The 26609-nt window shown below is 42.3% G+C and overlaps 1 non-coding gene across 1 annotated transcript; it reads left to right on the forward strand.

The window, feature by feature from the left end:
• The first annotated feature begins 2844 nt into the window (after nt 1–2844).
• TRNAV-CAC lies at nt 2845–2916 on the forward strand. Its single transcript has one exon. It is a non-coding gene; the product is annotated as a tRNA-Val (tRNA).
• Nucleotides 2917–26609: the final 23693 nt, after the last annotated feature.

Below are 26609 nucleotides of genomic sequence, written 5' to 3' on the forward strand. Positions count from 1 at the left end.
CATTGTATGAATAGACCACATTTGTTTATCCATTCATTTATCAGTGGACAGTTGGGTTGCTCCTATCTTTTGGCTATTGTGAATAATGAGTATACACATATATGTTTGAGTCCTGCTTTGGGTTCTTTGGGGTTTATACCCAGAAGAGGAATTACTGGATCATATGGTAATTCTATTTTTAATTTTTTGAGGAACTGTCATACTGTTTTCCACAGTGGCTGCACTATTTTACATTTCCACCAGCAATGCACAAGAGTTCCATTGAAAAATCTGTTTGATGATCAGTCAGCTGACAATACAAGTAGGCCCTTCTTCAATTTTGTTAAAAGCGAAGAATTGGATACCACCTACTTGAAAAGAGACTTGTTAGCCAGTATTGATTAGAGTCATCCACTTTTTAAACACTGGCACAGTATTTCAAATTGCCTCCTTGTTTGTTTTCCCAGAGGTGTTTACATTCCTGGGTCAATGCACCATAGTGAGAGTTAGGATGGGTAAAAGTTAGCTTTTCTTTGGTGAACTGAGAGAAGGTTTGTGGTAAAAAAAGAGGTAGAAATGTAAAACTGGCTTGCTGCCTCCACCACTGACACTTTCTCAAGCAGATAGGTTTTAGGAAAAAGTACATAGTGAAATTGAGGATATGGAACTTGGTTTCCTTAAAACTTCACGGGGAGTCTTCATGTACTCCCAAGGAAAATACAGACCCCAGTTTGAAGACCAATGGAATCTCTTTAAAGAAGGGGCAAATCTAACTGGAAGAACTTGGAGAGACTGAGTAATGTCCTAAGTCAGTGCTTCATAAACTGTACTGTGCATCAGAATCACCTGGGTGGGAGGGCTTGTTAAGTCACAGATTGTTGAGCTCCGCCAATGGAGTTTCCCGCTCAGTAGGTCTAGGTTGGGGCCCGAGAATTTGCATCACTCATAAGCTCCTGGTGATGCAGGTGCTGGTCCTGGCACCACACTGAGAACCACTGCTCTAAGGTCAACCACGTGAATCTTGGGAGTCCATGCACTTACCTCTGTAACTGACTGATTCTTGCCTAGAGATTCTCCCACACTGTAGCAAATGAGTTTATGCACTTAATTGATGGCTGCACTGTTTGGACACTGCAGGGGAGAAATTCAGCCTGTTATATTCCTTGTTGCTTTGTATTATATCTCCATCCCCCATTGAAAGGTTTTTCTAAGGAGGAATTAGGTCTTACCTCCCTATCATCCATTGTAGATGCCTGATGACTATTTGTAGAACTTAATACTAGGATTGTCTTCCCATGAAAAAGTTTGACTGATACACTTATTAACTTAGTATTTCCAACAGGAAAATGTAGACATCATTTCTTAGGATTAAAACATGCGTTATTTACCCTTTTGAGACAAATTCAGATGTAATCAAGGAGAACATAAAAGGAAATAATGAGCTATAAGACATCATCCAAATCTAATATTACCCTTTAAGCAATGACACTGCATTAACTAAATCTGCCCTCTTTTTCTGTGACCATGAGGCAAACGGGCATACATATATAATGGGGGTTTTATAAAAAGATTTAAAATCTATTGATGCTACAGATATGTAAAACACTATAGGACGAAGAGGACAAAAAAGAATCAAACACGTATCCTACCATCAAGAAGCTCCCAGTGTAGCAGGAAAAAGCAAATCTGAACAGAAATACCTAGGGAAAGTGCCGTAAGATAGAGAAGTAAAGGATTCTGGGATTTCACAGTACAGAAGTATAAACTTCAAGTTGTTAGTCTTTGGAGAAGGTGGAACACTCAGGGAAACTTCCACGTAGGCAATGTCAGTGAGGCAGGCCACGGAGGAGAGGTAGGAGCTGCCTGTGGAGAACTGGGGCAAAGAGTGGGAAGAGAGAATTTCAGGCTGAGGGAACAAAGAACAGGAACAAAGCCACTGAGGCAGGGAACCATGGGAGCTCTGGGAGGAGCAGACAGAGACCCCACGTGATTGGAGGACACAGTGCATGAAATAAGTAGGGACCAAGGATGGGACCAGATCACATTGGGCCTTGAATGACTGACAAGCTAAGGAATTTGAACTTTATTTGGTAAACAATGGACAACCATTGATGGTGGTTGAGCAAAGAGTGGAATGATCAGAGATGTACTTCAGGAAGATTCATTTGAAGGGAATGTGTAGGAGAGATGAAAAAGGATAGAGCCCAATGGCAGGGAAACCAATTACAGTGGTCTATGGGGACAGAGAGGAGAGGACAGATGATGCAAGTTTAAGAATAGCCAAAATTTAGTAATTCATTGGATGTGACAGGTGGAGGGAAGAGAGGAATCATATACAATGCTGAGGTTTTAGGTCTGGGTAATTGGGTAAATGGCAATGCCAGAAATTGGGAATGGTGGTGGAGCAGACATCTTTTTGGATGTCTCACAGCAGTTAGTCAGAAGTGAGGTTCAGGAAGGCACCAAAGTTGTAGATGAAGATTTCAGACGTATTTCTATAAAGATGATAACCAAAGGGGTATTATTAGAGAGGGGAGATATGAGGGGATTGCCATGGTGAAAACAGTAGAAGGGGAAGAAGTAAATATGAGAGGCAAGGACTGACCCTTGAGAGACTCTGTATTTATTCCGTCAGTCTGCAGATTTTTGTTAGTGTGCCTACTTTGACTTAGGCCACTTATTTAGTGGGCGGGAGGAGGAAGAGGAAGGGAGATGGAGACAAGAAAGTAGTGATAGAGAGGTGGGAAGATAAAGTGCTGTGCAGTTGCAGTGAAGAGAGCATTACAAGCTGGGGATATTGCAAAAGTGAGCGGCTCCAGAAAGGTTGGAAAGGATTAAACATATAAAGAGTTCACTGAGGGGACTTCCCTGGCTGTCCAGTGGTTAGGACTTGGCACTCACACTGCCAAGGCCTGGGTTCAATCCCTGGTCAGGGAACTAAAGTCCCACAAGCCACGCGGTGTGGCCAAAAAAAAAAAAAATAAAAGAGTTCATTGGGTTTGGCAATGAGGTCTCAAGTGATCTCCATGTAGTAGACAGACTTCTAAGATGACCCTCAGTGATCTCTGCTTCCAGGAATTCATGCCCTTCTGTAAGCTCTTCCCTTTTTGTATGGTTTGGACCTAGTGACTTTCTTCTAGCGAACAGAATACAGTGAAAGTGATGGGATATTACTTCTAAGATTAAGTTTAAAAAGACTGTGGCTTCCATCTTACTCACATTCTCTCTCTCTTGCTCTCTCACTTGCTCACGCTGATAAATCCAGCTGCCATGTTATGATCTGCCCTTTGGAGAGGCCCATGGGGCGGGGAACTGGGGGTGGCCTCTGGCCAACAGTCAGCAAGAAACTGAGGCCCTCGTTCATTCCGCGTCCATGAAGAATTGCATCCTGCCAACAACTACATGACTGAACTTGAAATTGAATCCTTCCCCAGTCAAGCTTCGAAAAGAGTGCAGCTCCAGCCGACACCATAATTGCCACCTGTGAAGAGACCCTGAGCCAGAGGCTCCAGTTATGCCATGCCCAATTTCCTGAGCCACAGAAACTGTGAGATAATAAATGTATGTTGTCTTAAGTCATTAACTTTGGGGGTAATTTGTGATGCAGCGATAGGTAACTAACACACTGCCCTTTGAGTAGAGTCCTGAGGGCAGGAGCCAAAGCACAAGGGATTAAGGAGCACATATAAAGAAAGGCAGGCAGGAAATAACAAGCAACTCTTCTAAGAGGTGCAATGGTGAAGGGAAGGAAGAAAGCGATATTTACTACCCCAAGCTGATTTTCCAATGGATATAATCAATTAAAATATTATTTAGAACTATTAGGATTACACAGACTTACTGTAGCCTCAGGACTATTTGAAGTGACATTACTTAAACATGCAGAGATTTATGAGTCTTTATTAGGTTAGTTCTTGCTGAGAACCTACTAAGTAATAATAACCATCACCTTTCATACTTGGATATCCACGTGCACCTGGCCACAGCCTTCTCATGTGATAGCTGTGAACGCTCACTTCCTGTGAAGTAGGCTTGTCAGGCACTACCGAAGCAAGATCCATCTTTCTACCTTTGTAATGGGATGAACTTGGTTCTTGTGACACAACACTTACCGTTGGCACAATAAAAACTGAGCTAGACAGATGTGACCGTAAAGTACAAAGCTGGTTCCACAGACCTTGTATGGCAAAGGTGTGTGGACTCCATGTGGGGTGTGGAGTTGTAACGGGGGGAGGGGTGTCCCGGTGCAGCATGAACACATCCTTACAAGCAAACGTATTGGGAGCCCCATACTGTCATGCTTCTGAGAGTTAAGCTCAGCTTGATTACACAATTCACCCCCCTCTGCCAGCCCAGAGGCCCCAGCTGTTGCTCTTAGCAAAGGACTGACATTAACTGGCACTTTATCATTTTTATGGGCAGAACACTTGATACCAGCGATATCTCTGCCAGCTTTGGAAAGAAAACTCTCCCAAGATCTCTGCATTTTGGCGACATCTGCAAAAGGCTACAACGGAGCCTACCGATTTGTGGGCACACTTTGGCATGTGCCTACGAAGCTTGACTTTCAGAGTCTTCCTAATTGCCCCAGGCAATTACTCGGCACGTAATCCCTCAGACAACCAAGTGTTCCAGAAAAGCTGTGCAGACGCTGCCAGTCAGCTCATCCATCCCAACCCACCCTGCTGTGCTTCAGACAGTGACTTCCAATCTGCATCAGTTTGGGGGCAAAAAACAAAACCTGGGGCCTTGTCCAGTGGCTTCAGAAGTCTAACGCCACACTCATGCATGTGCTGGAATTCACAGCATCCTGACTCAGCTGGGCCATCCTAGGAGTATGTGAGCAAATGAAACAGGTGTTTATTCATGCCATACCGATTACTGGAAAACATTTTTCCTCCTCCTAAAAGGTAATGATGGTGGTAACATACACTTAGTGCTTTTATTTATTTTTCCATTCCTTTCATTTTGATCTTTCCATGGTTAAGAAAAATGATCTTCTCTACTCAGTGCTAGGGTTTCTAAAATGCTGCTTACAAAGAGGTAAAAACGAGTGGATTAGTCACCAAAACCTATTCGCACAGATGAGTCTTCACTTTGTAAGCAATAATAGCAGCAATAAAGACATGTTTCTCCCTCTGATTTAGCTTTCTTAGATCTGTAATATGTAACTAATAATTTACGTAAAAATAATTCTGTCTTCTTGGTAATGGGAGAGGTTTTATCCCCCATCCTCACCCGCAGACTATGCACCGAGAGGGGGAAAGACAGTGAAGACATCTGAAGTTTCATTTACAGGGTATTACTAATTTATCTCTCTAATGTTTGTTTACATGGATAGTTCCTCTCATCTTCTGTTTCAATACTGAGTGTCGCCATCATTTATTTATGTACTATTTAACAGACACTTACGCAGCACGTACTCTGTATCAGTCACTGTTCTAAGCACGTTACAAATATGAACTCATTTCCTCTTCCGAACAACTCCATGAGGCAGGTATCATTCTCATCATCGTCCCTATTTCAGAGACGAAGAAACTAGGGCACAGAGAGGTGAAGAACTTGCCCAAAGTTACACAGCTGGGAATGGTGGGGCTGAGATTCTTCCCCAGGCAGTCCCTACTCAAGCCTACTGCACTCTGCTGTCTCTGTCAGTCACTTCATTAGTTTGGCTCCTGAAGGTTTTCAAAGTGCTGTTTTAAGTCACATCAAACTGCCAGCCACAGAGTGTGCCCGAGCACTGAGTCCATAGAAATGATGACAGCACTGCCCGTTCTTGGTAAATGACTTTCAGCCAAGGTTGGGCCCCCAGGGGCCAGGAACATGTTGCCGGTGAGACTTGGGCTCCTTGGGAACTCTTTGAAGGGTGTTCCAGTGCCTTTTTTTCCATCTAGTGAACTGTTACTCATCCTTCAAGACCTAGTTCAAACGTCCCCTCCTTTGGACATCGCCCCTGAAATCCAGGCAAGCAGGACACATTGATGGTGGATGTGCCAGAGGGCAGTCTGAGAGAATACTCTGAGGTGAATTATGCCCAAGGCTGGGATTTGACAAGCTCCCAGTGATGTGGGAGTAATTGCAAACATTTCTAGAGTGCTTACTATATATATGTTTATATCCATATAAATGTATATATATATCTCACATATTTTTAATGAGACACAGTTTGGTGCGAGCCATGTGGTGTTGGCCTTTGGATTCCATTTCAGCTCTGACTGTGAGAACTGGGCAAGTCCTGAGCTCCTGGATGAATTTTCTCACCCATAAAAGAATAGGTGGTGCCTTCTAGTTCCAGCACCATCTTTTATTCTGAGTAGCTTTATTTTACCCAGCTATACATTGGAGATAATAATACACCGGCCCCCTTTTCTGCCCCAGTTCTCTCCTAACTCCTGAGGCAAGTGTGAGCCTCCTGGAAGTGGATGTGGGGACCTCAGTGGCTGTGTTTGGGCACATCTTTCCTCTTTTCCTAGAACCTGCCCTACCTAGCCCCCCTCTCAATACATACACCCAATATCTGTAACTCTACCTCTCAGGAAATTAATTGTAAATACAGCGCATGTTTCAATAAGATTATTTGAAATGCAAAAACATATACTTAGAAAATTTTCAAAAACTCATAGGAAAGTTGCAAGAATCGTATCAATATGTTTCTTCCCTGAATCATTTGATAGTAAGCTGTCAACATGATGCCCTGTCACCCCTGAATGCTTTGGTGTATTTTCCTGCAAAGAAGTACATTCTCCTTTATAATCACAATATAACCATTCAACGCAGGATGTTAACACTGATGCATCACTACCATCTAACCCAAAAACTCCATTCAAGTTTCTCCAAATTCCCCAACGATGAATGTCCTTTATAACAAAAGGATCCAATCCAGGATCACCGGTAGCATTTAATTTTCTTGTCTTTTTAGTCTCCTTCAGTCTGGAATAGTTCCTCAGTCTTTCCTTGTTTTTCGTGATCTTGACATTTTTGAAGACTACAGACCATTTCTTTTGTAGAGTGTCCCTTAGTTTCGGTTTGTCTGATGTTTCCTCATGATTAGGTCCAAGTTCTGTGTCTTTTGCAGGAATAGCACAGAAGCGATGCTGTGTTCTCATTGCATCCTATCAGGTGGCCCATGATTTCAATTTGTCCCATTACTAATGATGTTCACTTTGATCACTTCATTAAGGTGGCAGTATTTGCCAGCCTTCTCCACAGTAAAGTTATTCCCTTTGTAATTAATAAGTATTCTGTGGGGAGGGGAGGTACTCTGAGACTATGTCAATATCCCATTCCTCATCAAACTTTCACCCACTAATTTTAGCATCCATTGATGTTTCTTGGCTAAATTAATTATTACTATGACGGTTGCCAAATGGTGATATTTTTTCTAATTCAATCATCCCTTAAACATTTATTAGTTGATTTTTTATGCAAGAAGCTTTTCCTTCTCCCTATTTACTTATTTATTTAAAGATGGACCTGTGGGTTCCTATGTTTCAGTAAGACTTTACAAATCTTTCTTCCCTGCCTCTTCTCAAATCTATTATGTAATCTTACACTTCTCCCTTCTGGCAGAATGTGGGGCAGACAGCAATTGAAAAATTCAGCCTGTTCTCAGAGACCTTGTCAATCTCTCCAAGCCACAGAGCCTGATTGCACAAGGTTGACCTCGTAATGTAAGGACCTTGACCTTGTAACGTAAGGATTTTCATTATAAGATAATGATAGCTAATTTTATTATGCACTTAGACCATTTGCTAAGTTGTTTACATGCATTATTTGAATTCACCAATAATAAAACTCTGTGAAGTAGATGTTATCATCATCTACGCTTTACATAGAAAGGGATCAAGGCACTGAGAAGTTTATTTACTTGCCCAAGGACACACAGCCTGTAAGTGTCCAAGTAAGGACCTCAATCTGTATGAGTCCTAAACTACTGCCAATGATCACTTTGCTGTCTTGTCCCCAACTTACCTTCTGCAAACACAAAAGTCCCTGAGACCTGCCTGAGTAATCACTTTCCATTTGATCCTCATTTTTATTTGTTCTCTGGGCCAAAGTGCTAGCCTCTTCAGCAATCTGTCCTTGGAGTATAGCTTTCTTAAATCCATCATGGGGACTGAGGTTGAACCGGTTTGCTAGATAAAAACAGAGATTGTCAAACTCCAGGTGTGAAAAGTCAGCAGGCTTCAGAGACACTGAATTCAATGACGAAATAAAATCAGAAGAATAAAAAACCCAGCACCCTCCCTCGCCCCCAATGCTAGCTTTAAGACCTAAGATTTTGGGGCTTAGACTTAAATTTCCCAACAAATGTTCCAGTCAGAGTGGGGCATGCACAATGAACTGGGCTCCGCGGTGACATTCCCTTCCCTGCCAACGTCTTTGCTGAGCTTGGACACATCAGGCTGCTTGGAGTTAAGCCCCTGAGGTCGTACAGTTTGCAATTCATGCTGAAAGTCTGAGGCATTAAGTCCAACACACAGCAAGCCTTCCCTGAGTGTGACTGACTGTGGGAGACTGGTGCTGGGGTACCTCATTCCCCACCCCCTACCCCTGTTCATTCATTCATTCATCGAATGTTTATTAAGCACCATTGTCCAGGTGATGTAGTACAAGGTGACGAAAATCCTTGATCACAGAATTCAGAGTCATCAATTGGAGGAGTGAGACAAGTATGTGGGACTCCAGAAGTATGACCAGTGCTAAGGGAATACAAATACAATCCCTCATTCAACAGCTAGTCTCAAAACTCCATACTTCCCAAATGTCCCACAAAGATTATGTGTTCCTGTATTCCTTCATGCATTCAGTGAAGGACTATTTACTGACAATCTGCTCTGTGCTGGGCACCAGAAGCAGGGAGAAGGACAGCAGACCTCAGAGAACTCACTGTCCTGCCCAGGAAATTGTCAAGTGGAGGGACAATGACAGTCCCCATTGGGAGAGACACAGGCTTCAAGAAGCACAGGGTAGGAATCCCCACCTGGTCCAGATGAGAGTTAAAGAAGGCTCCGAAGGCTTTCCAGAAGAAGCGGCCTTGCAGCTGTGAGGAGAAGTCTGCCAGATCAAAGGGGAACTGGGTTTTCGTGAGACCCAGGAGGCCCGGAGAGCAAGACAGCAGGCAAGATGAGGGCTGGAGCCGAGGGCTCGGGAAAGATGGGGCCTCAGGGGTCATGGGTGCAGCCCAGCTAATGGAGACTGAGCTGTAACCTGAGGAAAGGGGGCTCCTGAGAGCAAATCAGGAAAAGCAGGATAAGGGAAGAGGACCCCAGGCTGCCACTGCAGAGAGCCTATCTAGGCCCTATTTCTCCTGGCTAGCAACAATCTCAAAGGGTCACCGAATACCCCTGAAGGAATCAAAATATGGTTCTACTTACTACAAGTTTTCACCAGATTCCCCTAACACAACTGGTGAAAAGTAAATAGCTCTTGTCCCTGCTCAAAGGAGTCCTCAAGTGGAGCTTGTGAACACACGCATGTGCATGTGCAAACACACACACACTTCTTGCTAACCTTACTTATCTCTGTTGATATTGTTTGCACAGGCCTGTGCAACTTCCCAGGGGCGGCTACTACCCAGGCCTCTGGCTGGTGACCACATTTGCCATGGCCTTGGCAGCCAGCCAAAAAGTTGAAACCACAAAATTCATGGCTTAGGGCAATTTACTAGAAATACTGATTCACTTTATTGCATTTAAAAGATGTTAAGAGGCCTCCAAAGAAATATCCATTCCAGCCTGCTGTGACCTGCTCCTAGCTTAACTTCTGGGTCCTCAAGCTCGCTGTGGCCAGCAGCGTCGGGCTGTCTTTCCCCGCTGACTGCAGAGAGGGCCCTCGCACTCTGCTGCCCTATCGCCCTGGGAGCTACAGAAGGAGGGGTCTGGAGAGGGAGGTGAGACTTCTGATCAGAATTTCACCTTAAGAGCCCAACCCTGCAGCGCTTAGGAAATCCAGTGCTGTGTTATGTAAAGTCCATAGGCAGACCTGGTAGATCACGGCTTTACTGCCTTCAACCTCTGCGACCTTGGGCGTGTCACACAAGCTCTCTGAATCTCAGCTTCCTCTTCAGTACAATGAGAATAAGCCAATATTGGAGGCTTTGAGGGATGGTTAAACAAGATGACTGATGTAAAAGCACTCTGTAAACTCAGAAATATAAATATTTCTGCTGTCATTTTTCTCTTTGCCCAAAGGAAAGACCTGAGAGAGAGCCAACTGGTTACCTACTCGAGGCAGAAATGGCAGCAGGAATTGCTGGAGAGAGAGAGAGGACGCCAGGGCTCTTGGCAGGGAAGAGGCTTGCAGGGCAGAATTGGGCAATTGGCCAAGCAGGCTTCAGGACCACAGTCTCCTGGTGGCCTTATGTGGGGTGTGCGCTTCGTCTTGTCTGACACTCTGATTTTCCCAGGCTGCCTTCTGAGAATACCCAGGTGTCCACGAGATCCAGTGCCTGGAGTCAGCCCCACTGTGTTCAGTACTCAGGGCTGTTTTTCTCCAAGAGTGCAACACACTGTCAGGATTGGTATCAACTTTTAACTCATGCCATCCCCATAAGGAAGAACAATTATGATTAACCCCATTTTACAGATGAAGGGATTGGAGCCTAGAGGGGTTTCGAAGACATGCTCAAAGTCACAGTCAATGGTATTTTCCTTCCAGTATCCAAACAATGTCTTTGAAATATATTTATTCAGTCAACACATATTTATTGAACACCTACAAACAGCTAGACTTGTTCTAGGGGAAGGGGTTGCATAGATGACTAAGAACAACAAAAGTCACCAAAATTCCTGCCCTTAGAGAATACATAGATTCTAGAGAGAGGAAAAAACAAATGAACTTGCAAAGAAAGGTATTAACAAGCTAATTTTCCATAGAAGTAAGGGTCAGAAAGGCAGTAACAGAGGGAAGATCTTTCCGAGGAGGAGGGGGAGAAGGAGAAGGAGGTGGTTGTTGAGCTGATACCACGTGACACATGAGGAGAAAGAGTTTCCAAGCAGAGGGATGAAGAGGAAGAGCTTCCACAGACGTGTGGTTGCCAAGGGGGAGAGGGATGGGGGAGGGATGGAGTGGGAGTTTGGGATTAGCAGATGCAAACTAACATATGTAGAATGGGTAAATAACAAGGTCCTACGGTGAAGCACAGAGAACTGTATTCAATATCCTGTGATAAACCATAATGGAAAAGAATACGAAAAAGAATGTATATATATGTCTAACTGAATCACTTTGCTGTATAGTAGAAATTAACAGAACATTGTACATCAACTATACTTCAATAAAATAAATTTTTTAAAAAACAGAAAGAGTTTCCATGCAGAGTGATAAAGAGGAAGGGAAGAGTTTCCAGGCAGAGGGAGTAGCAAGTGAACAGGCCCTAAGGCAGGACTGAGCCCTACAGGAAGAGAGCGTGTTCAAGGATCAGTGTGACCGGAGGGTCATGAATGAGGGGGGAAGAATGAAAGGAGAGGAGATCCAAGAGAGATCGGCAGGGGCCAAACATGGAAGGCCTTGTAGACCAGTGTAGAGAGTTTGCATTTTATTCTACGTACCCTGGGAAACTATCACAGTAGCCAACGTGAACTTCCATATTAGTTGTTTTAAAACCTCCGCTGGGGGACTTCCCTGGTGGCACGGTGGTTAAGACTCTACGCTCCCAATGCAGGGGGTCCGGGTTCGATCCCTGGTCAGGGAACTAGATCCCACATGCTACAACGAAGATCCCGCATGCTGCAACTAAGACCCAGCGCAACCAAATCAATAAATATTAAAACCTCCGCTGTAGGACCGCTAGTGTCTTAGAGTGATAAACTAAGAGTGTTATGTAAGATAAGAAGTTTGATGGGCAACGTATGTCATTAGAACAGGAAGAGCAACTGATAGAGCCAAGGCCCCCTCCCCTGAAGCAACTCTTGCCCATAAAACAGGACCGCTGAGCCCACTGACTTGAAGGCCCCTCGCTGGAGGACCTGGCTCCACGCTGCTGGGCGCTGTTCAGAGGGTCACTGCCCGAGGCTCCTTGGGAACGGAAGCTGGCTCCCGCGCACGCCCGTGAGACCCATGGCCAGACCTGTGGCTGGACCCCAGCCCGCTCGCTGCTCGTGTGGAGACGCTTCCTCCCTGGACTCCTCCTTGGAGTGGTCCCTTACCCGCTTTCTGTCTTCCCTACTCTGACCAACCTATGTTGTGTGCTAATTGCGTGCAATCAACTGAGTGATCCGTGAATTGAATATTGGCTACGTTTGGTGTATCTCCAATCCTGTGGTCCTTCCCTGGCCTCACTGCTGGGCCCTGTGACAAAACAGGGATTCACATGATCTGGCCAAAACGTGTGGAATAAGTTGCAGGGAACAAGAGTGGCTGGAAGCAGGTAGATGGGTCAGGCAGCCATTGAAAGAAGTAGTTCTGACTGGAGCTGCCAATGCTGGAGACAGAGCGACATGGGTAGATTTGGGATTCGCTGATGCATTGGGGACGGAGTAGTGAAAAGCGAGGAATCAGGGCTCAGAGGAACTGTGGGGGGCGGAGCCATTCCTCAGAAGGAGAATCTGGTGAAGCAGTAGCTTGGTGGGGTAGGTCGGGGTGTGCTGTGAGACCCATGGGTTGGGGCAGGCCACGTTAAATTTGAGATATCTGTTCTAGGCCCTGGGGGTTAAATGATGGACAAGAATAGGTACAGTCCCTGTCCTCAACTGTGGTCTCCAATAGAGGCTCTTAACTGGGGTCCATGAATATGCTTGAGGGGAGTCTGTGGACCTCCTGAAAGTCCGTCACTAAATGTCCCTCCACCTGAATCCTTTTGGGATTGTGATCAAAACTATTGATTTCATAAAAAAAAAAAAAACAGACACACACACACACACACACACACACAGTAGGGCTGATACTCCCTCCTGTAAGACTTATATTGTAATGCTATTGAACTCTATGCAGAGCCCTGCACCTACTCAGCGATTTCACACCTCCTAGTTTTTGCTCGTGAAGTCCGGCCACCCGGAAGGACTGCCCTTCATCTCGTGCCCCTGGTGCTTAGCTAACCTCCGATCATATTTCTTATCTCTGTGCCTTTCCCTGAATGAGAAATATACACCTGGTCCAGGCCCTCCTTGAACTGATGGTCTAGCCAGGGAATACAGATATAAAACAAGGAATGACCATAAAGTGGGATGAGCTCCTTGAAGGAGAAGTGCAGGGTGCTGGGGGACAGAGAAATCTAACCTCATCATAGGTGCTGGTGGGGAAGTCCATCAGGAGGGAGTTCCTGGAAGCAGTGATCTGGACATCAAGAACTGAAAGAGAAACAGCATGGGGCAGGTGGGGAGGGGGACAGGGAAGAAAAGAGTGTGTCTGGCAGGGAGAGAGCATGTCTAAAGGCCTGAGGTGAGGGGACCATGGAGTATAAGGGAGAATACTCGGGAGAGGGCCTCGTAGGTCCAGTAAAGCTTCAATGGGAAGGCACTGAGAAGTTTGAAGGGGGACAGGACGTGATCAGATTTGTACCGGGGAAAGAGCACTCACTGCTGGGCGCAGCACGGTTGGAGGAGGGGCTGAGAGGAGGGCAGGCGGCCCTGTTCCTGCTGTAACCATCCCAGGGGCAGGCGAGCGTGCGAAAGGAGGGACCTGCCACTTCCTTCCTCCCACTCTCTACCTTAAGCCCCTTTTGAAACCACAAATCATTTCTACCAACAGAAAGTGGCTTATTTTTCTTTGCCAAGAGGCCAAAACTCATCCTTTCTTGCCCATAGCCCATTTGGGCATCTGATAGAAAAGAGACTACGTCCCAGAGAATATGTCCCTGCTCCGTAGAAAAAAAGATGTGTTTAGACCCCACCTTTCTTCGGAACCCTCTAAGCCTGACCTTCCGAATTACTTGGAAGCACTTACTGCTGCGGATGGTGAGTGGTGGGCTTGCAAGCCCCAGTACGGCATTCTCGGGCCACACTCCCATCAGCCTGGCAGGAGGTGGAGAAATGGGATGGTCCCGGGGTATGGGGGAGGGTGTCAGGGGACCCACAGAGAGAGAGGGCTTGGATCGTCTCAAGTTGACACAAAGGATTTCTCTCAAGACTGGGAGGTATAGGAAGAATGTAGCATTTGATTCTGGTTTATAATTAACTGGTGGAGTAGTCATAGGGGTAGATTTTGGAGACAGTAATGCTTTCAAAATCCCTTCTGTGGTTTCCTGTGCTTTAGGGCTTATTAGTGTCCGAAGGTTGGAGGCTCTGTCCAAAACGTGCTCAGGGCATTGGAAATACTTCATGGGATCATATCCTTCTACCTTATGCATGGCATAGGTTTTGAACACAGGCTCAAGAGTCAGACTGCCTGAATTCAAAATGTGACACTGCCACTTAGCTGGGTGACACTGGTTAACACAACTGCTGGGAGCCTCTGTTTACCCGTTGGAAAATCAGGATGCTAATATTACCAACTTCACAGGATTGTTGTGAGGGTAAAATAGGATGGCACATGCCAAGTACCTGGTACATCATGTTAATAGTAGTTATTGAATACTTACTATTAACCTGTAACGAAACCATCTGGCAATTCAAACTCCCTCCCCACCCCCAATGTTTGTTATCTTACTTCTTATGCTACAAACAAACACTTTTAGAGACTTCCTTAAATACTCTGGAATAAAGAGTCTCAAACAAGATTAGCCTAAAAACCAGTGCTTGGAGCCTTGAAAGAATTGATTTGTTTTCTAACGTGAGTGATTTTGCTCAATCTAAGGAAACACGAAAAAGTGGAGAAAAACAATAAGACCAAATTTTAAACTTTGTATCATAATGCAGAAAAGGAGTAAACGTTTAGAAAGACAAACCCAGTGCCATCCACAATGAAACTAGAAAGCACAAACACTAACAATGGTTGTGTCTGAGTGATGAGGCCGTACGTATTCTCTTTTCTTTTTTTTCAACAAACCTGCATTTTCTGACTTTCCTTTAAGGAACTTATACACATTTTTTAACATTACAAGTAAAAAGAAGAGAAAAAGCAGTGCAAATGCTGTCTTAAACTTCAATCTGAAAGTTCATAGCAGTGCAAAATAAGCTAATTACAGCTTCAAAAAATTAACTAGTTTAATTCATGCTGTTTGTTCACTGAGAGTTAATTTAATATACTTATCCTAGAAAATAATGCATTATTCAGTTTAATCAATATTCATTTGTTCTTTGCATAATCATATTTGCAAAAGCATTTATTAACAATGTGCCTGCAGACTCCCAGGGAAAGGCCATGCTATAAGTAGAGTAAAAATTTTGAAATAAAAGAAAAACAATGAATTTGCCAACATTAGGCAAATGATTGATTCTAATATGCTGCAGGTTTTCATTTAAAATGCAGCCAGGAGTCTTTTGTATATGTGTTTTCACTGGAAGCAGCAACAGATACACCGTCAAATTAATGAATATCATGTTAATTCAGAAGGAAATTAAATCTGGGTTGTTATTGAATAGTTGGCATATTGGTACATGTGACACTGGCTCTTTCTACATAAACTCAGTTGACTGGAACAGTCAATGCAATGGATATTTGCAAATGTTTGTTCTTCTGTAGCTAAGAAATACATATTTTTCCATTTAAGTCCAGATGCTTAACGTGATGTAGACACAGATAAAGACTCATGTTAGGTTTCTCAAACATCGGGACTTGAAAAATGTCACCTTTTAGGAATAAAGAGAAGTGTCCTATGAAAGAGTCCTATTTGCATTGTTGAATTTTTCTTTGAAAATATTTCTTAGATTGTGATTATTATTTTTTATTGATTTATTTTATGTGATATTTCAGAGTTCAAACTTTCAAGAAAAAATGGGAAACTGGACTTAGAGAATTGTTGACTAGCCTCCATATGACTCTAAGGACAATACACCCTTTGGAGAATGGGTAACGTTACAGTGATACCCTCATTTCCATTTTATTTGTTTAGTATTTTTTAGCTGAAATATAGTTGCAAATATTTTAAAAAATAAAGTAACAAATTAAAGCTATTTTCAGGTAGGTTGGAAACCTGGAGGAAAATACAGCTTGGGGGCAGAGGTTGTGGGAGGCTAGGGTAAACACTAAATAAGGATATAATAGATTATATTCACTTCCAGATTGGAGAACTAACCCTGAAGAATTTTACATGGTTCTTTCCATGACATACAACTTAAACATTTTTTTAATCCTAAGGAGAAGTGTTTAAAGACTTAAATTCCATTATTATTCAGAAACAGCTATAAGAAAAAGGTGCCTACTAGTAGTAAGGTAGTACCCCACAAATGGGGGCAGGTTGAGGAGAAAAAGTAGTATTAAGAAAATTTTCATTGTCAGAATGGTCATGGATATCTTCCAAATATAAGTAGATCCCATTTAAACACAACTCATTAGGTGGAATATACTTACAGAAGTAACAAAGTATGGTAATAATCCTTCAGCCAGCATCTGATGCCTCAACTATGCAAAAAGATAAGGTGTCTTCTCCCTACTGAACTTAAAAGGGCATTGAGCAAACATTGCAACTCCTGGCAGCCTTGAACAGGGTAATTAAATAAACAGTGAAGGGATTTCCTATAAGACAAACCTCTCTACAGAAGGGGCAGCTAAATGCTTTGAGTTTTCAAAGAAAATATTTATCTAGGGAGAGGTGAGCAATGGAACACATTTAACAACTAAGGTAACACACAGGACATGCCTCCTTCAGATGTAATTCCATATCAAACTCAGAGGCTTCTCAGCTTGTGATTTTAGAAATGACCCTTAATATCATGGATGGTCCCAGGGACCCGCTTTTTTCCTCCTCCACCAGCACAGTCTTAGGAGTTTGTTAAAGAAAAACTTCATTTGAATATCCTGTCAGATCAGCACAGGTACAGTAGTCCAGGAGAAAAATAGTTTACAACCCAACTCGTCGTCGTAGCACGGTGACTTTAATTCTTAAAGACACATGCCTACTTTGCAGATGCCTGTTGGTCAGGGTTCATCCTTGTCGATCAGGGGCACTATGTCTTATGCAGGGGAGACCTTTCTCAGTTCAGGAGACGTTGTATTGGGACAGGATCATCTCAGAGAAAAAAAGGTCCTGTAGGACACAGAGTTAGTTACTCAGACGCCAGCAAACTCAGCTGATAATCCAGCTGTAGACTCCAGAGGGCTGCAGCTGGATAAACAAAGCTGCTCTGTCATTTACTTAAAAAAACAATATGATAAAAACCCTCCAGAAAGTAGGCATAGAGGGAACTTACCTCAACATAATAAAGGCCATGTATGACAAACCCACAGCCAACATCATTCTCAATGGTGATAAACTGAAATCATTTCCTCTAAAATCAGGAACAAGACAAGGTTGCCCACTCTCACCACTATTATTCAACATAGTTTTGGAAGTTTTAGCCACAGCAATCAGAGAAGAAAAAGAAATAAAAGGAATCCAAATCGGAAAAGAAGAAGTAAAACTGTCACTCTTTGCAGATGACATGATACTGTACATAGAGAATCCTAAAGATGCTCCCAGAAAACCACTAGAGCTAATCAATGAATTTGGTAAAGTAGCAGGATACAAAATTAATGCACAGAAATCTCTTGCATTCCTATACACTAAAGATGACAAATCTGAAAGAGAAATTAAGGAAACACTCCCATTTACCATTGCAACAAAAAGAATAAAATACCTAGGAATAAACCTACCTAAGGAGACAAAACACCTGTATGCAGAAAACTATAAGACACTGATGAAAGAAATTAAAGATGATACAAACAGATGGAGAGATATACCATGTTCTTGGATTGGAAGAATCAATATTGTGAAAATGACGATACTACCCAAAGCAATCTACAGATTCCATGCAATCGCTATCAAACTACCAATGGCATTTTTCACAGGACTAGAACAAAAACTTTCACAATTTGTATGGAAACACAAAAGACCCCGAATAGCCAAAGCAATCTTGAGGAAGAAAAACGGAGCTGGGGGAATCAGGCTCCCTGACTTCAGACTACACTACCAGGCTACAGTAATCAAGACAGTATGGTACTGGCACAAAAACAGAAATATAGATCAATGGAACAGGATAGAAAGCCCAGAGACAAACCCATGCACATACGGTCACCTTATCTTTGATAAAGGAGGCAAAAATATACAATGGAGAAAAGACAGCTTCTTCAATAAGTGGTGCTGGGAAAACTGGACAGCTACATGTAAAAGAATGAAATTAGAACACTCCCTAACACCATACACAAAAATAAACTCAAAGTGGATTAAAGACCTAAATGTAAGGCCAGACACTATAAAACTCTTAGAGGAAAACATAGGCAGAACACTCTATGACATAAATCACAGCAAGATGCTTTTTGACCCACCTCCTAGAGAAAGGGAAATAAAAACAAAAATAAACAAATGGGACCTAATGAAACTTAAAAGCTTTTGCACAGCAAAGGAAACCATAAACAAGACGAAAAGACAGCCCTCAGAATGGGAGAAAATATTTGCAAACCAAGCAACTGACAAAGCATTAATCTCCAAAATATACAAGGAGCTCATGCAGCTCAATATCAAAAAAACAAACAACCCAATCCAAAAATGGGCTGAATACCTAAACAGACATTTCTCCAAAGAAGATATAAAGATTGCCAACAAACACATGAAAGGATGCTCAACATCACTAATCATTAGAGAAATGCAAATCAAAACTACAATGAGATATCACCTCACACCAGCCAGAATGGCCATCATCAAAAAATCTACAAACAATAAATGCTGGAGAGGGTGTGGAGAAAAGAGAACCCTCTTGCCCTGTTGGTGGGAATGTAAGTTGATACAGCCACTATGGAGAACAATATGGAGGTTCCTTAAAAAACTAAAAATAGAACTACCATACGACCCTGCAATCCCACTACTGGGCATATACCCTGAGAAAACCATAATTCAAAAAGAGACATGTACCACAGTGTTCATTGCAGCACTATTTACAAAGCCAGGACATGGAAGCAACCTAAGTGTCCATCGACAGATGAATGGATAAAGAAGATGTGGCATATATATATACAGTGGAATATTACTCAGCCATAAAAGAAACGAAACTGAGTTATTTGTAGTGAGGTGGATGGACCTAGAGTCTGTCATACAGAGTGAAGTAAGTCAGAAAGAGAAAAACAAATACCGTATGCTAACACGTATATATAGAATCTTAAAAAAAAAAAAAGCTTCTGAAGAACCTAGGGGCAGGACAGGAATAAAGACTCAGACATAGAGAATGGACTTGAGGACACGGGGAGGGGGAAGGGTAAGCTGGGATGAAATGAGAGAGTGGCATGGACATATATACACTACCAAATGTAAAATAGATAGCTAGTGGGAAGCAGCCGCATAGCACAGGGAGATCAGCTCCGTGCTTTGTGACCACCTAGAGGGGTGAGATAGGGAGGGTGGGAGGGAGATGCAAGAGTGAGGAGATATGGGGATATATGTATACGTATAGCTGATTCACTTTGTTATACAGCAGAAACTAACACAGCATTGTAAAGCAATTATACTCCAATAAAGATATTAAAAAAAAAAACAAAAACACTCTTCCAAATCCAAGGGGAAACAGTTTTATAAAGGACCCCAAGGAATGTATTCCATGTCACCTAGAGGGGTTTTTAACTTTTTCATTCTTATGCCAATTTCTTGCCAAAGTGAAGAGCTACCATATTATATTTACAAATACACTTGTTAAACCAGGAGATCTTTTAGATTAATTACCCTGTGATTTAACAGTTGCTGTGGTATTGCCATTGTATGCAAAAGTAAGGATATAATCATAGCTAATCTTTGCCGCTACCTCTAGCGGGTCTCAGTGTTATCCCTTATTTAGCAAAACTTGGTATTTCCTACACATTCCACTCCCCCCAGTGTTGCAGTTTTATACTGTGATTTGTGCGTTTATTGCACCTGTATATCTCTAATAAGTCTGTATTTCTTAAGTGGGCTGGCTACAGGGATGAGTTTCTAGAACTGTGAATTTGCTTAAAACAGACAGTAATGTAAAGTCGTATAACATCAAGCAATGTTGCTCTTAATTCTTTGAAACTAGCCATCCCAAAGGATCTGCCTCCAAAATCCTATGAATCCAATAAGAAAAATATACCTGTGTTCAAATTAAGCCACTCATTTAAAACTCTTTTTAATAGGAAAACTTTCAAAATATACAAGTAAAAAGAAAAGTACAGTTAAGCCCCATTGACCCAGCCTGAGCAGTAACTATGATTTTGCCATCCTTGCTTCATCTCTTCACCGCCTACCTGTGTTGGGCTGAATTATGTTAAAGCAAATGCCAGAATCGTGTCATTTCTCCTCTGTGTACTTCAGGATACCTTTTAAAAATATATGGACATTTTCTTAGTTAACCAGAATGCCATTTTCATAGCGAATATAATTAATGACAATTTCTTGTCATCATGTAATACCCAATTCATAGTCCCATTTCCCAGATTTCCTCCAAATCCAAACCACTCCATTTAATCATTCCTCTATGGCAGCAAGGAGGAGCATCGGGTTAGAGCTCCTTACCAAGTTTTCTATACAGAACAACCCTTCCAGTTCACACCCCGGGGCCCCCCACTTGTTTGTTGAATCTGGCCTTTCTCTTGTTTGAGGAAAGAAATCAAAGGTAACACAAGGAAAGGTAGTTTTTCCAGGGCAGCTGCAGCTCCCAGAATTGAAGCCCAAGAATGCTGCTATTGATTTCTGCAGTCTTCTGCCCAAGTGCGGTAATTCTCCTAGTGAATATTGCAGGCATATTGAAAAGGCCACCTCCCTAGCTGTCTCTGTTCTCTGTTCACTGTGTGCATCTGCAGTTAACTGAGAAGCTGATTAAAGAATCAACTAACCCAAATTGAGTGGTTTTGTTGTCCCCTTTTTCATTTGATTCAGCTATAAAAGATTGAGTAAATGCATTTCCCCTCTTTCCCAAAGGTGCAAAATCTCGAACGCATGCCAGCTAACTGTTCTCTCCTATGACTAATTGATGTTTTGCACTCACAGCCTTGAAAAATAATCCTTTCCATGCCCAGTGATGGTTGTAATGAGATATATTATGCTGACAGCTTGAGCCCTCACGAAGGTATGGAGTTCAGCTTGTAAATAATTGTGTGTGCAATTTAAAAATTTCCTCTAAAAGGTGCACTGTTTGGGATGGAGTCTGTGCTTGCCAGCACTTGGCCAGCTGTGCCCAAAGGTGCAGCTCAGACACTGGCCCCAGAACCTTCAACCAGCCATGTGTAACCTGGGGCTGCTGTATAAGTCACCTGGCAGCTAGCACCATGTTTGGCAAATGGGGAGTAGTCAACAAATGTTTGTAGAATGAATGAATGAATAAATGAATGAGTGAGGACCAAAAGAAATCAGTCTTAACACAGTAAAGGTTTATTTCTCACCAAAGAAAGAAAAAGAAAAACTAAGTCAGCCCAGTCCCAGACGAGCACACAGGAGGCTAGCAGCTCAGTGGGGCTCTGACTGAGCTCAATCCCACGTGCGATGAACAGAGGCTATTGGTTGACTCATTTCAAATGAGTTTTTAATGTGTTTTTTCTCAAAAGATATGCTCATCTCCCCAGCACTCACAAATTCGTATTTTTATCTGTGGATAAGAAAGTAAAAAACCTCCGTTAAAAAATTCTCTAAAACCATAAATAACAATGTTTCAGTTAGGAAAAGCAGGAAGACAGATTGACTCAAGTGGAACTATTGGGTGGCCTTGTGGATGACGGATTCAGGCAGGAGCTGCTGAATGGTACAAAGCTTTATACGAGACCTCTTGAACCATGCCTCTCCAACTACCCTTTGACCTAATAATCTCACGTATGGGACTATATCCCATGGAAATAAGCCAAAAGGCAAAACCTAATTTTATAAGGATATTTATAGCCAAGCCACTTATAATAGAGGAAAATTGGAAACAACCCAAATGTCCAACAGTAAGGGGACTGGCTAAGCCAAGAATAGCATATCAACTCAGTGGTTCACCGCGCAGCCATTAGAGCACTGAGCAGGTGGTTAGTTTCAACGTGTGGCAATGTCTGCATGAAATAATGGTAATTAGAAAAAGCAGAACACAAAGCATCATGTGCCCAGTGATTACAACTCTGCAAAAATATACCTGGTATTTTGAAAAGGGTCAGAAAATTATCTAGAGTGATATAAACACAGTCGTAAGTTCACTGAATTCCTTTTCGGCCTTGTGGATGGTTAAATGTGTAACACATGGAAGGAAGGAAGGAAGGAAGGGAGGGAGGGAGGGAGGGAGGGATGGAGGGGAAACTGCTGACTGCAAAGGGGGACTACTACTTAAAACATTCTTTTATTCAGAGATGTTCATTGATTAAGAAACATCAGAGAGAAATACAAGTGGGAAATCAGAAAGACTCAGGAACATCTAGATCTAGTCTATATGCCTAAATAGAAAGTCGAAATTCATTTGGAACAAGATCCTTTCTGAATGCCTTGCAGCATTGGATCAACAGTTGGAAGCCATAATGACCAAGATGCGTTCAGACTCCTACAGGGAAAGACAACTTCCCGCGACCAGCAGTGTGTGTTCCTTAGCAAACCACTTTTCAAGTGATGATGTCACCATTAAAGAAAAAAAATCAGCATCTGCAGAATTCACCATCACCCAGCAGAAAACAGCATGCCAAAACCTTTAGAATTGATTTCTGTGCATTTACAGCACACCTTCCAGATTCTATGGCTTAAATTAGTCACTAATGAAAATTAGAAAGCATTAGTTTTGGATCGTATTACAGCATGAGCTCTGCCACTAAAGGGGGGAGGGTCTTAGAAAATAAGTACAATCATTGCCTTAAGACTTAGTCCTAAAGGTTTGCTGGAGGACATCTTCAAAGATGTTTTTAAATCTTTTGTCTATGTTAAAATTAGCCTTCATTGTTGCTGATTTCTTTTCTCAGTATTTCTTACAGATGCAATTATAATTGAGAAGGGAGGATATAATGTGTTTTGGAAGAAGGAGCATCACGTGTCTGTGGCTGTTGTAGCATTTTAAATATTACAGGACCAGATCCAGGGGGAAAATCCCTTAAAATTATTTTAGGTATCATGACATTCAATATCAACATGCAAGTTGGGAAGAAGCCAAAGATGATGACGGACAGCCGAAATGTGTTTGATCTGAAAGTTTTCATTTGTGCCACCATTTTATTGCTGCAAAGGGACGACAGCAAAATGGTGGCGGCCTATACTGTGTTTCTGTGAACAGGACACATGGAAAACAGCCGCCCCCGGGAGCTGTTAATACACTACCTCAGCCTTAAACGCAGGGCCCTTGCTGACACACAGACTGACTCTCTGGCATCTGTGTTGATATTAAAGTTGCAAAATCAAATATTAAGAAGCCATATTTTTCTCAAAGGAAAAAGATTTACCAGTTTAATTAAACAGCACATCCCTTTTCTTCGCATCTCCCTCTCTTCCCTCCCCCACTGCCCCCTGGGGAATAGAAAGAATTCTGGTGCTACAAGAAACCTAGAGCTCTAAGGAGCCTAAGTGCTTTGACTGTATTTGTGAGCATGAGATCTATTTAAAGACAAGTGGCTAGGTCTAGCTTTTCCTCTTTTAGCCACCGTTGGAGGTTCATACAGTGTGATTTCCACTTAGTTGTTGAACAAGCAGTGATTCTGTCTATTTTGTGATTTTTTTTTAAAATGAGGGAATAAAGAAGTAGACACCAATCAGTCCCCTGACCCTAAACAAAGCACTGGTTTTTATTCTCTATCCTTTGTCTCTCCCTCCTCCCATACTCTCTCAGGTTCTAAAGAAGTTCATCATCTTTGCCTTTTCACATGCACAGATTGTGTGTGTGTGTGTGTGTGTGTGTGTGTGTGTGTGTGTGTGTGTGATGGTTAAGTTTCTTTAGCTATAAAATGGAGATAATACTTCTTGTTCTACTTCACCTCATAGGGTTCTTATGAGGATAAAATGAGATCAAGGATGTGAAAGTGCTTTGAAAAAAGTTAAAAGCACACTACAATTGAAAGTAATTGTGGGGCTTCCCTGGTGGCGCAGTGGTTGAGAATCTGCCTGCTAATGCAGGGGACACGGGTTCGAGCCCTGGTCTGGGAGGATCCCACATGCCGCGGAGCAACTAAGCCCGTGAGCCACAGCTACTGAGCCTGCGCGTCTGGAGCCTGTGCTCCGCAACAAGAGAGGCCGCGACAGTGAGAGGCCCGCGCACCGCGATGAGGAGTGGTCCCTGCTTGCCACAACTAGAGAAAGTCCTCGCACAGAAACGAAGACCCAACACAGCCAAAAAATAAAAAAAGAAAAAAAAGAAAAGAAAAGAAAAAAGAAAAAAAAAGAAAGCAATTGCGATGGCCATCTTTTCTTTTGAGGTCTTAATAGTATTTATGCTACAGGTAGAGTGTTGAATTAGACAATTTCTACATTTTGGTAGGTATTTGCTGAAAGTTAAATAGTTTTCCAATGAATTTAACCAAAGTGTTAGTAATGTTTGTCCTTTAGACAGGTTCTCACATTGTTCCCAAGTTGGTCACTCTTGAAGCTTTGGTTTAGCTCTGTGCTTCAGAAGCGAGAAAAAAAATGACCAAGGGAGCGCCCAGATCAGCTTAGGCAAAGGGGGGGAATGGACAACAGCATGGGTAGGAGGGAGTGGAAAATGGGCTCTTTCATCACCAGTTACTTCTGGAAAAATATGCCTGGGGAGAGGAAAGAGGCTTGGATACCATTTTCTTTGGCAAAAGGTAATTAGATAAATATAAATCTTTATACCAAAATCTTGTTTAAAATATTCTTCGGCAAGTGCTGGGCTGCCCCTGGAGCTGAGGCAGTTTGTAATTAAGATCATGAGCTCAAGTGGTTGCTACTGAGTTGCTAAGGAATATCAGCTCTCCAAAGCTGGGTGACTCCATTCACAATCGAAATGAAATGGTAGGCCTGCTTGGGAAAGCTTCATTCAAAGACCTTAGTAAGGCTTTCTTCAAAATGGCTGGCTCTGTTGTTCTGCAGTCGCACATTCGAGAATACATGGCACCCTCAGACCCCACCTCTTTCCAGGCGTGAGCGTCATCCTTCCTTACCTTCACACATTCAACACTTCTGCCATTCTACGTTGGTCTCCTAAAACTGCCATCTCTACACCCACTGCGGATTGCTGAGCAGTCACTGAATGGGAATTTTGGGGTGTCTCATGAGGATGCCACTTATTTCAGCAGCGTTAATTTTTTGGATACAGCGGTTCAGGCAACTTCTCATTTTGCATCCAGTCTTTATAAAAGTGAATGGATACAGAGAGCAAACTGGTGGTTGCCAGAGGGGAGGGGCGGTGGAGGGGTTGGGCGAAATATGTGAAGGGGATTAAGAGATATAATCTTCCAGTTATAAAATAAATAAGCCACGGGGATGTAATGTACGGCATAAGAAATATAGTCAATAATACTGTAATAATTTTGTGTGGGGATAGATGATTACCAGAACTGTCATGGTGATCAGTTCATAATGTGTTTGATTGGTGGATCACTATGTTGTACAATGGAAACTAACACAATACTGTATGTCAACTATACTTCAATTGAAAGAATAATAAAGTGATATGCAGATACCAAGTAATAAATGAATGGAAAGTAGAAAACAGAATAATAAAAGTGTTGGTACTAGTGAGAAGAAGCTCGAGTCTCTTAGACATAATACGATTAAGATAAAGATGGAAATCATTACACGGTCCAAAATTAGAGACTCATTAATCTTAGTCTTTAGATTCAGTTTTTTGACACAGAGAATGTGTACAAAAGGCTGTGAATGTATCCTTCAGGTTAATGTGGGTTTTTCAATACTATTTTTCATTTTCTGGGAATGGGATACCCCACTCTATCCCATATCACGTAAGACAATTTTCCACACTCTCAAACTTCTACATGTATTTTTAGTAGTCCATTAGGCATGAAAACAGGAGACTGTGTATACATCAGGTATTGCAGCACCAACTGCATTCTGGTGAGTTTCTCTCTGTCCATGGACATAAAAATTCAGCCCTTTAATCGTACTGTTTCTCTGCCTGGAATAGCCTTCCTCTCTTTTACCCTGATCAAATTCCTATCCATCAATCCAGCCCCACCTCCTCCACGTAAGCTGGCTTGGCACATAAGGAAACTGAGGTTTGGAGAAGTTAAATGACCTGGCCAAGTTTACATAGTAAGTGGAGGAGCCAGGTAACAAATGCAAGCAGTTTGACTTTAGAGCAAATACTCTTATACTGGCCTAATACTGTGCTCGTTGAGCATGCTTTCAAGTGCTTTAACCTTGAAAACCTGAAGTATATTTTGCCAAATACCTCTGTCTATTTTAAACAATTTTACTGAGGTATAATTTAGGTACTATAAAATGCATCCAGTTTAAGTGTACAGTGCCTTAGTTTTTAAACTCTTCTGCACTTTGCGAGAAATGAAGTATTTTGTTTCATCTTTACTTAGTTTATCAAAATGTTATCTCTTAAAAAATATTTGATATTTAAGAATCCTCTGGTTCTTCACTCTAATTTACTTTTCTTAGAAACAGTAATTGCCATTAGTATAATGTAATAATATCCGACCCCAACCTATTTGAGTTCTTTTCAGCACTTCTAGCTATTAGCTCTCAA

Source organism: Balaenoptera musculus, chromosome X (assembly GCF_009873245.2).
Source record: "Balaenoptera musculus isolate JJ_BM4_2016_0621 chromosome X, mBalMus1.pri.v3, whole genome shotgun sequence".
In the NCBI taxonomy this organism is placed as follows: Eukaryota; Metazoa; Chordata; class Mammalia; order Artiodactyla; family Balaenopteridae; genus Balaenoptera; species Balaenoptera musculus.